A 19,128-nucleotide genomic window follows, 5' to 3' on the forward strand; every position below is an offset into this window, starting at 1 on the left:
GGTTTAATAGTGTTAGTTGAATGGACACGTTGACAACCATTCTGCTAGATAGCTCCGTTTTCGTTGCAGAGCCAGATATTTCTCATTACGGCCTGTACTCCCCTCCACTCTGGAATGTCCAAACGCAGCTTTCAGAAGAAACGTGTTTCTAACTCGCCGAATCTAAACATAGAATCAACTTCCTCAAAGGAACCAACACACAGCAGATCGGTTTGTAAGAAGCGGGTCTTCTGTGTTTTAAACGCATTCTTACTGCTACCTCTTTCATGCCAATATAGGGCCAGAGATGACTGTTTCTACAGTCTCTAAAGAAAAGGTTGCCGAATAGCTGCAAACACACACCAGTTTGAGTTGAAAGCACACGATGACAAACATTCCGCTAGATAGCTCAGTTTTTATTTTAGAGCCAGGTATTTCTGATTACAGCCTGTACTCCCTTCCACTCGGTAACGGCCAAACGCAATTTTTAGAAGAAACCTTTCTCTAACTCGCTGAATTTAAACATAGATGCAACTTCCTATTAAAAAAAAAAAAAAAAAACCTACACACAGCATATCCTTTTGTAAGAAGCGTGTTTTGTGTCTTTTAAACGCATTCTTACTGCCGACTCTTAGATGCCTCTATAGGGCTGGAAATGAATGTACATTCTCTAAAGAAAAGGTCTCTGAAGTGCTGCAAACACACATCAGTTTAATTCTGTAAGGTGAATGCACACATCGACAAGCATTGTGCTACACAGCTCCGTTTTTGTTTCGGAGCCAGATATTTCTCATTAAAACTTCGATCCCCTTCCACTCTGGAGTATCCAAACGCAGCTTTTAGAAGAAACGTGTTTCTAACTCGCTGAATCTGAACATAGATGCAACTATCTCAAAGGAACCAACACACAGCAGATCAGTTTGTAAATAGCGGGTCTTCTGAGTTTTAAACGCATTCTGACTGCCAACTCTTCTATGGCACTATAGGGCTGGAAATGTCTGTTTCTATATTCTCCAAACAAAGGGGATCAGAAATGCTGAAAACATACATTGGTTTAACTCTGTAAGTTGAATGCTAACATGGACAACCATTCTGCTAGATAGTTCCGTCTTTGTTTTAGAGCCAGCTATTTCTCATTACAGCCTGTAGTCCCTTCCACTATGGAATGTCCAAACGCAGCTTTTAGAAGAAACGTGTTTCTAACTCGCTGAATGTAAACATAGAATCAACTTCCTAAAAGGAACCAACACACAGCAGATGGGTTTGTAAGAAGCGGGTCTTCTGTGTTTTAAACGCCTTCTTACTGCTAACTCTCATATGCCACTATAGGGCTACAAATGACTGTTTCTAGCGTAACTAAAGAAAACGTTGCCGAATAGCTGCAAACACACATCCGTTTAAGTTGAATGCACACATTGGCAAACATTCCGCTACATAGCTGTTTTTGTTTTAGAGCCAGGTATTTCTGATTCCAGCCTGTGCTCCCTTCCACTCGGGACTGTCCCAACGCAATTTTTAGAAGAAACCTGTTTCTAACTCGCTGAATTGAAACATAGATGCAGCTTCCTATAAAAAAAAACCAACACACAGCAGATCCGTTTGTAAGAAGCGGGTTATGTGTCTTTTAAACGTATTCTTACTGCTGACTCTTATATGCCTCTATAGGGATGGAAATGACTGTACGTTCTCTAAAGAAAGGGTTTGTGAAGTGCTGCAAACGCACGTCAGTTTAAGTCTGTAAGCTGAATGCACACATGGACAACCATTGTGCTAGATAGCTCCGTGTTTGTTTTGGAGCCAGATATTTGTCATTACAGCTTCTACCCCCTTCCACTCTGGAGTGTCCAAACGCAGCTTTTAGAAGAAACGAGTTTCTAACTCGCTGAATCTGAACATAGATGCAAGTATCTAAAAGGATCCAACACACAGCAGATCAGTTTGTAAATAGCGCGTCTTCTGTCTTTTAAACGGATTCTGACTGCTAACTCTAATATTCCACAACAGGGCTGGAAATGACTGTTTCTACACTCTTCAAACCTAGGGATCTGAAACGCTGCAAACACACATTAGTTTAACTCTGTAAGTTGAATGCTAACATGGACACCCATTCCGCTAGATAGTTCAGCTTTGTTTAAGAGCCAGCTATTTCTCATTACAGCCTGTACTCCCTTCCGCTCTGGAATATCCAAACGCAGCTTTTAAAAGTAACGTGTTTCGAACACGCTGAATCTATACATAGATGCAACTTCCTAAAAGGAACCAACACACAGCAGATCGGTTTGTGAGAATAGGGTCTTTTCTGTTTTAAACGCCTTCTTACGACTAACTCTTAGATGCCACTATAGGGCTGGAAATAACTGTTTCTACATTCTCTAAAGAAAGGGTTTCTGAACTGCTGCAAACACACATCGGTTTAATTATGTAAGGTGAATGCACACATGGACAGCCTTTCTGCTCTAGATAGCTCCGTTTTCGTTTTGGAGCCAGACGTTTCTCATTACAAACTGTACCCCCTTACACTCTGGAAAGTCCAAACGCAGCTTGTAGAAGAAACGTGTTTCTGACTCGCTGAATCGAAACATAGATGCAACTTCCTAAACGGAACCAACACACTGCAGATCAGTTTGTTAGAAGCGGCTCTTCTGTGTTTTCAACGCATTCTCACGGCTTACTCTACTATGCCACTATAGGGCTGGAAATGACTGTTTCCACACACGTTCCCTAAAGAAAGGGTTTCTGAACTGCTGCAGACACACATGAGTTAAACTCTGTCAGTTGAATGCACACATTGACAACTTCTCTGCTAGATAGCTCCGATTTTGTTTTAGAGCCAGATATTTCTCATTACAGCCTGTTCTCCCTTCCACTCTGGAGTATCCAAACGCAACGTTTAGAAGAAACGTGTTTCTAACTCGATGAATCTAAACATAGATGAGACTCCCTAAATGGAACCAACACACCGCAGATCACTTTGGAAGAAGCGGGTCTTCTGTGTTTTAAACGCATTCTTACTGCTAACTCTTATATGCTACTGTAGGGCTGGAAATGACTGTTTTACATTCTCAAAAGAAAGGGTTTCCAAACTGCTGCCAAGACACATCAGTTTAAGTCTGTAAGTTGAATGGACGCCTTGACAAGGATTCTGCTCGATAGGTCCGTTTTTGTTTTAGAGCCAGATATTTCTCATTACAGCCTGTACTCCCTTCCACTCTGGAATGTCCAAAGGCAGCTCTTTGAAGAAACGTGTTTCTAACTCGCTCAATCTAAACGTGGATGCAACTTCCTAAACGGAACCAACACACAGCAGATCGGTTTGTAGGAAGCAGGTTTTCTGTGTTTTAAACGCATTCTTACCGCTAAATCTTATAGGCCACTAAAGGGCTGGATGTGACTGTTTGTACATTCCCTAAAGGAAAGGTGTCTGAAGTGCTGAAAACACAAATCAGTTTAACTCTGTAAGGTGAATGCAGACATTGAGAACCATTCTGCTAGATAGCTCCGTTTTGTTTTAGAGCCAGATATTTCTCATTACACCCTGGACTCCCTTCCACTCTGGAATGTCCAAACGCAGCTATTCGAAGAAACTTGTTTCTAACTCGCTGAATCTAAGCATCTGTGCAGCTATCTAAAAGGAACCGACACACAGAAGATCAGTTTGTAAGTAGCGGGTCTTCTGCGTTTTAAACGCATTCTTACTGCTAACTCTTACGTAACACTAGAGGGCTGGAAATGACTGTTTCTACATTCGCTAAAGAAAGGGTTTCTGAACTGCTGCAAATACACATCGGTTTAATAGTGTTAGTTGAATGGACACGTTGACAACCATTCTGCTAGATAGCTCCGTTTTCGTTGCAGAGCCAGATATTTCTCATTACGGCCTGTACTCCCCTCCACTCTGGAATGTCCAAACGCAGCTTTCAGAAGAAACGTGTTTCTAACTCGCCGAATCTAAACATAGAATCAACTTCCTCAAAGGAACCAACACACAGCAGATCGGTTTGTAAGAAGCGGGTCTTCTGTGTTTTAAACGCATTCTTACTGCTACCTCTTTCATGCCAATATAGGGCCAGAGATGACTGTTTCTACAGTCTCTAAAGAAAAGGTTGCCGAATAGCTGCAAACACACACCAGTTTGAGTTGAAAGCACACGATGACAAACATTCCGCTAGATAGCTCAGTTTTTATTTTAGAGCCAGGTATTTCTGATTACAGCCTGTACTCCCTTCCACTCGGTAACGGCCAAACGCAATTTTTAGAAGAAACCTTTCTCTAACTCGCTGAATTTAAACATAGATGCAACTTCCTATAAAAAAAAAAAAAAAAAAAACCTACACACAGCATATCCTTTTGTAAGAAGCGTGTTTTGTGTCTTTTAAACGCATTCTTACTGCCGACTCTTAGATGCCTCTATAGGGCTGGAAATGAATGTACATTCTCTAAAGAAAAGGTCTCTGAAGTGCTGCAAACACACATCAGTTTAATTCTGTAAGGTGAATGCACACATCGACAAGCATTGTGCTACACAGCTCCGTTTTTGTTTCGGAGCCAGATATTTCTCATTAAAACTTCGATCCCCTTCCACTCTGGAGTATCCAAACGCAGCTTTTAGAAGAAACGTGTTTCTAACTCGCTGAATCTGAACATAGATGCAACTATCTCAAAGGAACCAACACACAGCAGATCAGTTTGTAAATAGCGGGTCTTCTGAGTTTTAAATGCATTCTGACTGCCAACTCTTCTATGGCACTATAGGGCTGGAAATGTCTGTTTCTATATTCTCCAAACAAAGGGGATCAGAAATGCTGAAAACATACATTGGTTTAACTCTGTAAGTTGAATGCTAACATGGACAACCATTCTGCTAGATAGTTCCGTCTTTGTTTTAGAGCCAGCTATTTCTCATTACAGCCTGTAGTCCCTTCCACTATGGAATGTCCAAACGCAGCTTTTAGAAGAAACGTGTTTCTAACTCGCTGAATGTAAACATAGAATCAACTTCCTAAAAGGAACCAACACACAGCAGATGGGTTTGTAAGAAGCGGGTCTTCTGTGTTTTAAACGCCTTCTTACTGCTAACTCTCATATGCCACTATAGGGCTACAAATGACTGTTTCTAGCGTAACTAAAGAAAAGGTTGCCGAATAGCTGCAAACACACATCCGTTTAAGTTGAATGCACACATTGGCAAACATTCCGCTACATAGCTGTTTTTGTTTTAGAGCCAGGTATTTCTGATTCCAGCCTGTGCTCCCTTCCACTCGGGACTGTCCCAACGCAATTTTTAGAAGAAACCTGTTTCTAACTCGCTGAATTGAAACATAGATGCAGCTTCCTATAAAAAAAAACCAACACACAGCAGATCCGTTTGTAAGAAGCGGGTTATGTGTCTTTTAAACGTATTCTTACTGCTGACTCTTATATGCCTCTATAGGGATGGAAATGACTGTACGTTCTCTAAAGAAAGGGTTTGTGAAGTGCTGCAAACGCACGTCAGTTTAAGTCTGTAAGCTGAATGCACACATGGACAACCATTGTGCTAGATAGCTCCGTGTTTGTTTTGGAGCCAGATATTTGTCATTACAGCTTCTACCCCCTTCCACTCTGGAGTGTCCAAACGCAGCTTTTAGAAGAAACGAGTTTCTAACTCGCTGAATCTGAACATAGATGCAACTATCTAAAAGGATCCAACACACAGCAGATCAGTTTGTAAATAGCGCGTCTTCTGTCTTTTAAACGGATTCTGACTGCTAACTCTAATATTCCACAACAGGGCTGGAAATGACTGTTTCTACACTCTTCAAACCTAGGGATCTGAAACGCTGCAAACACACATTAGTTTAACTCTGTAAGTTGAATGCTAACATGGACACCCATTCCGCTAGATAGTTCAGCTTTGTTTAAGAGCCAGCTATTTCTCATTACAGCCTGTACTCCCTTCCGCTCTGGAATATCCAAACGCAGCTTTTAAAAGTAACGTGTTTCGAACACGCTGAATCTATACATAGATGCAACTTCCTAAAAGGAACCAACACACAGCAGATCGGTTTGTGAGAATAGGGTCTTTTCTGTTTTAAACGCCTTCTTACGACTAACTCTTAGATGCCACTATAGGGCTGGAAATAACTGTTTCTACATTCTCTAAAGAAAGGGTTTCTGAACTGCTGCAAACACACATCGGTTTAATTATGTAAGGTGAATGCACACATGGACAGCCTTTCTGCTCTAGATAGCTCCGTTTTCGTTTTGGAGCCAGACGTTTCTCATTACAAACTGTACCCCCTTACACTCTGGAAAGTCCAAACGCAGCTTGTAGAAGAAACGTGTTTCTGACTCGCTGAATCGAAACATAGATGCAACTTCCTAAACGGAACCAACACACTGCAGATCAGTTTGTTAGAAGCGGCTCTTCTGTGTTTTCAACGCATTCTCACGGCTTACTCTACTATGCCACTATAGGGCTGGAAATGACTGTTTCCACACACGTTCCCTAAAGAAAGGGTTTCTGAACTGCTGCAGACACACATGAGTTAAACTCTGTCAGTTGAATGCACACATTGACAACTTCTCTGCTAGATAGCTCCGATTTTGTTTTAGAGCCAGATATTTCTCATTACAGCCTGTTCTCCCTTCCACTCTGGAGTATCTAAACGCAACGTTTAGAAGAAACGTGTTTCTAACTCGATGAATCTAAACATAGATGAGACTCCCTAAATGGAACCAACACACCGCAGATCACTTTGGAAGAAGCGGGTCTTCTGTGTTTTAAACGCATTCTTACTGCTAACTCTTATATGCTACTGTAGGGCTGGAAATGACTGTTTTACATTCTCAAAAGAAAGGGTTTCCAAACTGCTGCCAAGACACATCAGTTTAAGTCTGTAAGTTGAATGGACGCCTTGACAAGGATTCTGCTCGATAGGTCCGTTTTTGTTTTAGAGCCAGATATTTCTCATTACAGCCTGTACTCCCTTCCACTCTGGAATGTCCAAAGGCAGCTCTTTGAAGAAACGTGTTTCTAACTCGCTCAATCTAAACGTGGATGCAACTTCCTAAACGGAACCAACACACAGCAGATCGGTTTGTAGGAAGCAGGTTTTCTGTGTTTTAAACGCATTCTTACCGCTAAATCTTATAGGCCACTAAAGGGCTGGATGTGACTGTTTGTACATTCCCTAAAGGAAAGGTGTCTGAAGTGCTGAAAACACAAATCAGTTTAACTCTGTAAGGTGAATGCAGACATTGAGAACCATTCTGCTAGATAGCTCCGTTTTGTTTTAGAGCCAGATATTTCTCATTACACCCTGGACTCCCTTCCACTCTGGAATGTCCAAACGCAGCTATTCGAAGAAACTTGTTTCTAACTCGCTGAATCTAAGCATCTGTGCAGCTATCTAAAAGGAACCGACACACAGAAGATCAGTTTGTAAGTAGCGGGTCTTCTGCGTTTTAAACGCATTCTTACTGCTAACTCTTACGTAACACTAGAGGGCTGGAAATGACTGTTTCTACATTCGCTAAAGAAAGGGTTTCTGAACTGCTGCAAATACACATCGGTTTAATAGTGTTAGTTGAATGGACACGTTGACAACCATTCTGCTAGATAGCTCCGTTTTCGTTGCAGAGCCAGATATTTCTCATTACGGCCTGTACTCCCCTCCACTCTGGAATGTCCAAACGCAGCTTTCAGAAGAAACGTGTTTCTAACTCGCCGAATCTAAACATAGAATCAACTTCCTCAAAGGAACCAACACACAGCAGATCGGTTTGTAAGAAGCGGGTCTTCTGTGTTTTAAACGCATTCTTACTGCTACCTCTTTCATGCCAATATAGGGCCAGAGATGACTGTTTCTACAGTCTCTAAAGAAAAGGTTGCCGAATAGCTGCAAACACACACCAGTTTGAGTTGAAAGCACACGATGACAAACATTCCGCTAGATAGCTCAGTTTTTATTTTAGAGCCAGGTATTTCTGATTACAGCCTGTACTCCCTTCCACTCGGTAACGGCCAAACGCAATTTTTAGAAGAAACCTTTCTCTAACTCGCTGAATTTAAACATAGATGCAACTTCCTATAAAAAAAAAAAAAAAAAAAACCTACACACAGCATATCCTTTTGTAAGAAGCGTGTTTTGTGTCTTTTAAACGCATTCTTACTGCCGACTCTTAGATGCCTCTATAGGGCTGGAAATGAATGTACATTCTCTAAAGAAAAGGTCTCTGAAGTGCTGCAAACACACATCAGTTTAATTCTGTAAGGTGAATGCACACATCGACAAGCATTGTGCTACACAGCTCCGTTTTTGTTTCGGAGCCAGATATTTCTCATTAAAACTTCGATCCCCTTCCACTCTGGAGTATCCAAACGCAGCTTTTAGAAGAAACGTGTTTCTAACTCGCTGAATCTGAACATAGATGCAACTATCTCAAAGGAACCAACACACAGCAGATCAGTTTGTAAATAGCGGGTCTTCTGAGTTTTAAACGCATTCTGACTGCCAACTCTTCTATGGCACTATAGGGCTGGAAATGTCTGTTTCTATATTCTCCAAACAAAGGGGATCAGAAATGCTGAAAACATACATTGGTTTAACTCTGTAAGTTGAATGCTAACATGGACAACCATTCTGCTAGATAGTTCCGTCTTTGTTTTAGAGCCAGCTATTTCTCATTACAGCCTGTAGTCCCTTCCACTATGGAATGTCCAAACGCAGCTTTTAGAAGAAACGTGTTTCTAACTCGCTGAATGTAAACATAGAATCAACTTCCTAAAAGGAACCAACACACAGCAGATGGGTTTGTAAGAAGCGGGTCTTCTGTGTTTTAAACGCCTTCTTACTGCTAACTCTCATATGCCACTATAGGGCTACAAATGACTGTTTCTAGCGTAACTAAAGAAAACGTTGCCGAATAGCTGCAAACACACATCCGTTTAAGTTGAATGCACACATTGGCAAACATTCCGCTACATAGCTGTTTTTGTTTTAGAGCCAGGTATTTCTGATTCCAGCCTGTGCTCCCTTCCACTCGGGACTGTCCCAACGCAATTTTTAGAAGAAACCTGTTTCTAACTCGCTGAATTGAAACATAGATGCAGCTTCCTATAAAAAAAAACCAACACACAGCAGATCCGTTTGTAAGAAGCGGGTTATGTGTCTTTTAAACGTATTCTTACTGCTGACTCTTATATGCCTCTATAGGGATGGAAATGACTGTACGTTCTCTAAAGAAAGGGTTTGTGAAGTGCTGCAAACGCACGTCAGTTTAAGTCTGTAAGCTGAATGCACACATGGACAACCATTGTGCTAGATAGCTCCGTGTTTGTTTTGGAGCCAGATATTTGTCATTACAGCTTCTACCCCCTTCCACTCTGGAGTGTCCAAACGCAGCTTTTAGAAGAAACGAGTTTCTAACTCGCTGAATCTGAACATAGATGCAAGTATCTAAAAGGATCCAACACACAGCAGATCAGTTTGTAAATAGCGCGTCTTCTGTCTTTTAAACGGATTCTGACTGCTAACTCTAATATTCCACAACAGGGCTGGAAATGACTGTTTCTACACTCTTCAAACCTAGGGATCTGAAACGCTGCAAACACACATTAGTTTAACTCTGTAAGTTGAATGCTAACATGGACACCCATTCCGCTAGATAGTTCAGCTTTGTTTAAGAGCCAGCTATTTCTCATTACAGCCTGTACTCCCTTCCGCTCTGGAATATCCAAACGCAGCTTTTAAAAGTAACGTGTTTCGAACACGCTGAATCTATACATAGATGCAACTTCCTAAAAGGAACCAACACACAGCAGATCGGTTTGTGAGAATAGGGTCTTTTCTGTTTTAAACGCCTTCTTACGACTAACTCTTAGATGCCACTATAGGGCTGGAAATAACTGTTTCTACATTCTCTAAAGAAAGGGTTTCTGAACTGCTGCAAACACACATCGGTTTAATTATGTAAGGTGAATGCACACATGGACAGCCTTTCTGCTCTAGATAGCTCCGTTTTCGTTTTGGAGCCAGACGTTTCTCATTACAAACTGTACCCCCTTACACTCTGGAAAGTCCAAACGCAGCTTGTAGAAGAAACGTGTTTCTGACTCGCTGAATCGAAACATAGATGCAACTTCCTAAACGGAACCAACACACTGCAGATCAGTTTGTTAGAAGCGGCTCTTCTGTGTTTTCAACGCATTCTCACGGCTTACTCTACTATGCCACTATAGGGCTGGAAATGACTGTTTCCACACACGTTCCCTAAAGAAAGGGTTTCTGAACTGCTGCAGACACACATGAGTTAAACTCTGTCAGTTGAATGCACACATTGACAACTTCTCTGCTAGATAGCTCCGATTTTGTTTTAGAGCCAGATATTTCTCATTACAGCCTGTTCTCCCTTCCACTCTGGAGTATCCAAACGCAACGTTTAGAAGAAACGTGTTTCTAACTCGATGAATCTAAACATAGATGAGACTCCCTAAATGGAACCAACACACCGCAGATCACTTTGGAAGAAGCGGGTCTTCTGTGTTTTAAACGCATTCTTACTGCTAACTCTTATATGCTACTGTAGGGCTGGAAATGACTGTTTTACATTCTCAAAAGAAAGGGTTTCCAAACTGCTGCCAAGACACATCAGTTTAAGTCTGTAAGTTGAATGGACGCCTTGACAAGGATTCTGCTCGATAGGTCCGTTTTTGTTTTAGAGCCAGATATTTCTCATTACAGCCTGTACTCCCTTCCACTCTGGAATGTCCAAAGGCAGCTCTTTGAAGAAACGTGTTTCTAACTCGCTCAATCTAAACGTGGATGCAACTTCCTAAACGGAACCAACACACAGCAGATCGGTTTGTAGGAAGCAGGTTTTCTGTGTTTTAAACGCATTCTTACCGCTAAATCTTATAGGCCACTAAAGGGCTGGATGTGACTGTTTGTACATTCCCTAAAGGAAAGGTGTCTGAAGTGCTGAAAACACAAATCAGTTTAACTCTGTAAGGTGAATGCAGACATTGAGAACCATTCTGCTAGATAGCTCCGTTTTGTTTTAGAGCCAGATATTTCTCATTACACCCTGGACTCCCTTCCACTCTGGAATGTCCAAACGCAGCTATTCGAAGAAACTTGTTTCTAACTCGCTGAATCTAAGCATCTGTGCAGCTATCTAAAAGGAACCGACACACAGAAGATCAGTTTGTAAGTAGCGGGTCTTCTGCGTTTTAAACGCATTCTTACTGCTAACTCTTACGTAACACTAGAGGGCTGGAAATGACTGTTTCTACATTCGCTAAAGAAAGGGTTTCTGAACTGCTGCAAATACACATCGGTTTAATAGTGTTAGTTGAATGGACACGTTGACAACCATTCTGCTAGATAGCTCCGTTTTCGTTGCAGAGCCAGATATTTCTCATTACGGCCTGTACTCCCCTCCACTCTGGAATGTCCAAACGCAGCTTTCAGAAGAAACGTGTTTCTAACTCGCCGAATCTAAACATAGAATCAACTTCCTCAAAGGAACCAACACACAGCAGATCGGTTTGTAAGAAGCGGGTCTTCTGTGTTTTAAACGCATTCTTACTGCTACCTCTTTCATGCCAATATAGGGCCAGAGATGACTGTTTCTACAGTCTCTAAAGAAAAGGTTGCCGAATAGCTGCAAACACACACCAGTTTGAGTTGAAAGCACACGATGACAAACATTCCGCTAGATAGCTCAGTTTTTATTTTAGAGCCAGGTATTTCTGATTACAGCCTGTACTCCCTTCCACTCGGTAACGGCCAAACGCAATTTTTAGAAGAAACCTTTCTCTAACTCGCTGAATTTAAACATAGATGCAACTTCCTATAAAAAAAAAAAAAAAAAAAAACCTACACACAGCATATCCTTTTGTAAGAAGCGTGTTTTGTGTCTTTTAAACGCATTCTTACTGCCGACTCTTAGATGCCTCTATAGGGCTGGAAATGAATGTACATTCTCTAAAGAAAAGGTCTCTGAAGTGCTGCAAACACACATCAGTTTAATTCTGTAAGGTGAATGCACACATCGACAAGCATTGTGCTACACAGCTCCGTTTTTGTTTCGGAGCCAGATATTTCTCATTAAAACTTCGATCCCCTTCCACTCTGGAGTATCCAAACGCAGCTTTTAGAAGAAACGTGTTTCTAACTCGCTGAATCTGAACATAGATGCAACTATCTCAAAGGAACCAACACACAGCAGATCAGTTTGTAAATAGCGGGTCTTCTGAGTTTTAAACGCATTCTGACTGCCAACTCTTCTATGGCACTATAGGGCTGGAAATGTCTGTTTCTATATTCTCCAAACAAAGGGGATCAGAAATGCTGAAAACATACATTGGTTTAACTCTGTAAGTTGAATGCTAACATGGACAACCATTCTGCTAGATAGTTCCGTCTTTGTTTTAGAGCCAGCTATTTCTCATTACAGCCTGTAGTCCCTTCCACTATGGAATGTCCAAACGCAGCTTTTAGAAGAAACGTGTTTCTAACTCGCTGAATGTAAACATAGAATCAACTTCCTAAAAGGAACCAACACACAGCAGATGGGTTTGTAAGAAGCGGGTCTTCTGTGTTTTAAACGCCTTCTTACTGCTAACTCTCATATGCCACTATAGGGCTACAAATGACTGTTTCTAGCGTAACTAAAGAAAAGGTTGCCGAATAGCTGCAAACACACATCCGTTTAAGTTGAATGCACACATTGGCAAACATTCCGCTACATAGCTGTTTTTGTTTTAGAGCCAGGTATTTCTGATTCCAGCCTGTGCTCCCTTCCACTCGGGACTGTCCCAACGCAATTTTTAGAAGAAACCTGTTTCTAACTCGCTGAATTGAAACATAGATGCAGCTTCCTATAAAAAAAAACCAACACACAGCAGATCCGTTTGTAAGAAGCGGGTTATGTGTCTTTTAAACGTATTCTTACTGCTGACTCTTATATGCCTCTATAGGGATGGAAATGACTGTACGTTCTCTAAAGAAAGGGTTTGTGAAGTGCTGCAAACGCACGTCAGTTTAAGTCTGTAAGCTGAATGCACACATGGACAACCATTGTGCTAGATAGCTCCGTGTTTGTTTTGGAGCCAGATATTTGTCATTACAGCTTCTACCCCCTTCCACTCTGGAGTGTCCAAACGCAGCTTTTAGAAGAAACGAGTTTCTAACTCGCTGAATCTGAACATAGATGCAACTATCTAAAAGGATCCAACACACAGCAGATCAGTTTGTAAATAGCGCGTCTTCTGTCTTTTAAACGGATTCTGACTGCTAACTCTAATATTCCACAACAGGGCTGGAAATGACTGTTTCTACACTCTTCAAACCTAGGGATCTGAAACGCTGCAAACACACATTAGTTTAACTCTGTAAGTTGAATGCTAACATGGACACCCATTCCGCTAGATAGTTCAGCTTTGTTTAAGAGCCAGCTATTTCTCATTACAGCCTGTACTCCCTTCCGCTCTGGAATATCCAAACGCAGCTTTTAAAAGTAACGTGTTTCGAACACGCTGAATCTATACATAGATGCAACTTCCTAAAAGGAACCAACACACAGCAGATCGGTTTGTGAGAATAGGGTCTTTTCTGTTTTAAACGCCTTCTTACGACTAACTCTTAGATGCCACTATAGGGCTGGAAATAACTGTTTCTACATTCTCTAAAGAAAGGGTTTCTGAACTGCTGCAAACACACATCGGTTTAATTATGTAAGGTGAATGCACACATGGACAGCCTTTCTGCTCTAGATAGCTCCGTTTTCGTTTTGGAGCCAGACGTTTCTCATTACAAACTGTACCCCCTTACACTCTGGAAAGTCCAAACGCAGCTTGTAGAAGAAACGTGTTTCTGACTCGCTGAATCGAAACATAGATGCAACTTCCTAAACGGAACCAACACACTGCAGATCAGTTTGTTAGAAGCGGCTCTTCTGTGTTTTCAACGCATTCTCACGGCTTACTCTACTATGCCACTATAGGGCTGGAAATGACTGTTTCCACACACGTTCCCTAAAGAAAGGGTTTCTGAACTGCTGCAGACACACATGAGTTAAACTCTGTCAGTTGAATGCACACATTGACAACTTCTCTGCTAGATAGCTCCGATTTTGTTTTAGAGCCAGATATTTCTCATTACAGCCTGTTCTCCCTTCCACTCTGGAGTATCCAAACGCAACGTTTAGAAGAAACGTGTTTCTAACTCGATGAATCTAAACATAGATGAGACTCCCTAAATGGAACCAACACACCGCAGATCACTTTGGAAGAAGCGGGTCTTCTGTGTTTTAAACGCATTCTTACTGCTAACTCTTATATGCTACTGTAGGGCTGGAAATGACTGTTTTACATTCTCAAAAGAAAGGGTTTCCAAACTGCTGCCAAGACACATCAGTTTAAGTCTGTAAGTTGAATGGACGCCTTGACAAGGATTCTGCTCGATAGGTCCGTTTTTGTTTTAGAGCCAGATATTTCTCATTACAGCCTGTACTCCCTTCCACTCTGGAATGTCCAAAGGCAGCTCTTTGAAGAAACGTGTTTCTAACTCGCTCAATCTAAACGTGGATGCAACTTCCTAAACGGAACCAACACACAGCAGATCGGTTTGTAGGAAGCAGGTTTTCTGTGTTTTAAACGCATTCTTACCGCTAAATCTTATAGGCCACTAAAGGGCTGGATGTGACTGTTTGTACATTCCCTAAAGGAAAGGTGTCTGAAGTGCTGAAAACACAAATCAGTTTAACTCTGTAAGGTGAATGCAGACATTGAGAACCATTCTGCTAGATAGCTCCGTTTTGTTTTAGAGCCAGATATTTCTCATTACACCCTGGACTCCCTTCCACTCTGGAATGTCCAAACGCAGCTATTCGAAGAAACTTGTTTCTAACTCGCTGAATCTAAGCATCTGTGCAGCTATCTAAAAGGAACCGACACACAGAAGATCAGTTTGTAAGTAGCGGGTCTTCTGCGTTTTAAACGCATTCTTACTGCTAACTCTTACGTAACACTAGAGGGCTGGAAATGACTGTTTCTACATTCGCTAAAGAAAGGGTTTCTGAACTGCTGCAAATACACATCGGTTTAATAGTGTTAGTTGAATGGACACGTTGACAACCATTCTGCTAGATAGCTCCGTTTTCGTTGCAGAGCCAGATATTTCTCATTACGGCCTGTACTCCCCTCCACTCTGGAATGTCCAAACGCAGCTTTCAGAAGAAACGTGTTTCTAACTCGCCGAATCTAAACATAGAATCAACTTCCTCAAAGGAACCAACACACAGCAGATCGGTTTGTAAGAAGCGGGTCTTCTGTGTTTTAAACGCATTCTTACTGCTACCTCTTTCATGCCAATATAGGGCCAGAGATGACTGTTTCTACAGTCTCTAAAGAAAAGGTTGCCGAATAGCTGCAAACACACACCAGTTTGAGTTGAAAGCACACGATGACAAACATTCCGCTAGATAGCTCAGTTTTTATTTTAGAGCCAGGTATTTCTGATTACAGCCTGTACTCCCTTCCACTCGGTAACGGCCAAACGCAATTTTTAGAAGAAACCTTTCTCTAACTCGCTGAATTTAAACATAGATGCAACTTCCTATTAAAAAAAAAAAAAAAAAAACCTACACACAGCATATCCTTTTGTAAGAAGCGTGTTTTGTGTCTTTTAAACGCATTCTTACTGCCGACTCTTAGATGCCTCTATAGGGCTGGAAATGAATGTACATTCTCTAAAGAAAAGGTCTCTGAAGTGCTGCAAACACACATCAGTTTAATTCTGTAAGGTGAATGCACACATCGACAAGCATTGTGCTACACAGCTCCGTTTTTGTTTCGGAGCCAGATATTTCTCATTAAAACTTCGATCCCCTTCCACTCTGGAGTATCCAAACGCAGCTTTTAGAAGAAACGTGTTTCTAACTCGCTGAATCTGAACATAGATGCAACTATCTCAAAGGAACCAACACACAGCAGATCAGTTTGTAAATAGCGGGTCTTCTGAGTTTTAAACGCATTCTGACTGCCAACTCTTCTATGGCACTATAGGGCTGGAAATGTCTGTTTCTATATTCTCCAAACAAAGGGGATCAGAAATGCTGAAAACATACATTGGTTTAACTCTGTAAGTTGAATGCTAACATGGACAACCATTCTGCTAGATAGTTCCGTCTTTGTTTTAGAGCCAGCTATTTCTCATTACAGCCTGTAGTCCCTTCCACTATGGAATGTCCAAACGCAGCTTTTAGAAGAAACGTGTTTCTAACTCGCTGAATGTAAACATAGAATCAACTTCCTAAAAGGAACCAACACACAGCAGATGGGTTTGTAAGAAGCGGGTCTTCTGTGTTTTAAACGCCTTCTTACTGCTAACTCTCATATGCCACTATAGGGCTACAAATGACTGTTTCTAGCGTAACTAAAGAAAAGGTTGCCGAATAGCTGCAAACACACATCCGTTTAAGTTGAATGCACACATTGGCAAACATTCCGCTACATAGCTGTTTTTGTTTTAGAGCCAGGTATTTCTGATTCCAGCCTGTGCTCCCTTCCACTCGGGACTGTCCCAACGCAATTTTTAGAAGAAACCTGTTTCTAACTCGCTGAATTGAAACATAGATGCAGCTTCCTATAAAAAAAAACCAACACACAGCAGATCCGTTTGTAAGAAGCGGGTTATGTGTCTTTTAAACGTATTCTTACTGCTGACTCTTATATGCCTCTATAGGGATGGAAATGACTGTACGTTCTCTAAAGAAAGGGTTTGTGAAGTGCTGCAAACGCACGTCAGTTTAAGTCTGTAAGCTGAATGCACACATGGACAACCATTGTGCTAGATAGCTCCGTGTTTGTTTTGGAGCCAGATATTTGTCATTACAGCTTCTACCCCCTTCCACTCTGGAGTGTCCAAACGCAGCTTTTAGAAGAAACGAGTTTCTAACTCGCTGAATCTGAACATAGATGCAACTATCTAAAAGGATCCAACACACAGCAGATCAGTTTGTAAATAGCGCATCTTCTGTCTTTTAAACGGATTCTGACTGCTAACTCTAATATTCCACAACAGGGCTGGAAATGACTGTTTCTACACTCTTCAAACCTAGGGATCTGAAACGCTGCAAACACACATTAGTTTAACTCTGTAAGTTGAATGCTAACATGGACACCCATTCCGCTAGATAGTTCAGCTTTGTTTAAGAGCCAGCTATTTCTCATTACAGCCTGTACTCCCTTCCGCTCTGGAATATCCAAACGCAGCTTTTAAAAGTAACGTGTTTCGAACACGCTGAATCTATACATAGATGCAACTTCCTAAAAGGAACCAACACACAGCAGATCGGTTTGTGAGAATAGGGTCTTTTCTGTTTTAAACGCCTTCTTACGACTAACTCTTAGATGCCACTATAGGGCTGGAAATAACTGTTTCTACATTCTCTAAAGAAAGGGTTTCTGAACTGCTGCAAACACACATCGGTTTAATTATGTAAGGTGAATGCACACATGGACAGCCTTTCTGCTCTAGATAGCTCCGTTTTCGTTTTGGAGCCAGACGTTTCTCATTACAAACTGTACCCCCTTACACTCTGGAAAGTCCAAACGCAGCTTGTAGAAGAAACGTGTTTCTGACTCGCTGAATCGAAACATAGATGCAACTTCCTAAACGGAACCAACACACTGCAGATCAGTTTGTTAGAAGCGGCTCTTCTGTGTTTTCAACGCATTCTCACGGCTTACTCTACTATGCCACTATAGGGCTGGAAATGACTGTTTCCACACACGTTCCCTAAAGAAAGGGTTTCTGAACTGCTGCAGACACACATGAGTTAAACTCTGTCAGTTGAATGCACACATTGACAACTTCTCTGCTAGATAGCTCCGATTTTGTTTTAGAGCCAGATATTTCTCATTACAGCCTGTTCTCCCTTCCACTCTGGAGTATCCAAACGCAACGTTTAGAAGAAACGTGTTTCTAACTCGATGAATCTAAACATAGATGAGACTCCCTAAATGGAACCAACACACCGCAGATCACTTTGGAAGAAGCGGGTCTTCTGTGTTTTAAACGCATTCTTACTGCTAACTCTTATATGCTACTGTAGGGCTGGAAATGACTGTTTTACATTCTCAAAAGAAAGGGTTTCCAAACTGCTGCCAAGACACATCAGTTTAAGTCTGTAAGTTGAATGGACGCCTTGACAAGGATTCTGCTCGATAGGTCCGTTTTTGTTTTAGAGCCAGATATTTCTCATTACAGCCTGTACTCCCTTCCACTCTGGAATGTCCAAAGGCAGCTCTTTGAAGAAACGTGTTTCTAACTCGCTCAATCTAAACGTGGATGCAACTTCCTAAACGGAACCAACACACAGCAGATCGGTTTGTAGGAAGCAGGTTTTCTGTGTTTTAAACGCATTCTTACCGCTAAATCTTATAGGCCACTAAAGGGCTGGATGTGACTGTTTGTACATTCCCTAAAGGAAAGGTGTCTGAAGTGCTGAAAACACAAATCAGTTTAACTCTGTAAGGTGAATGCAGACATTGAGAACCATTCTGCTAGATAGCTCCGTTTTGTTTTAGAGCCAGATATTTCTCATTACACCCTGGACTCCCTTCCACTCTGGAATGTCCAAACGCAGCTATTCGAAGAAACTTGTTTCTAACTCGCTGAATCTAAGCATCTGTGCAGCTATCTAAAAGGAACCGACACACAGAAGATCAGTTTGTAAGTAGCGGGTCTTCTGCGTTTTAAACGCATTCTTACTGCTAACTCTTACGTAACACTAGAGGGCTGGAAATGACTGTTTCTACATTCGCTAAAGAAAGGGTTTCTGAACTGCTGCAAATACACATCGGTTTAATAGTGTTAGTTGAATGGACACGTTGACAACCATTCTGCTAGATAGCTCCGTTTTCGTTGCAGAGCCAGATATTTCTCATTACGGCCTGTACTCCCCTCCACTCTGGAATGTCCAAACGCAGCTTTCAGAAGAAACGTGTTTCTAACTCGCCGAATCTAAACATAGAATCAACTTCCTCAAAGGAACCAACACACAGCAGATCGGTTTGTAAGAAGCGGGTCTTCTGTGTTTTAAACGCATTCTTACTGCTACCTCTTTCATGCCAATATAGGGCCAGAGATGACTGTTTCT

The sequence above is a fragment of the Saimiri boliviensis genome, chromosome Y (assembly GCF_048565385.1).
Source record: "Saimiri boliviensis isolate mSaiBol1 chromosome Y, mSaiBol1.pri, whole genome shotgun sequence".
Classification (NCBI taxonomy): Eukaryota; Metazoa; Chordata; class Mammalia; order Primates; family Cebidae; genus Saimiri; species Saimiri boliviensis.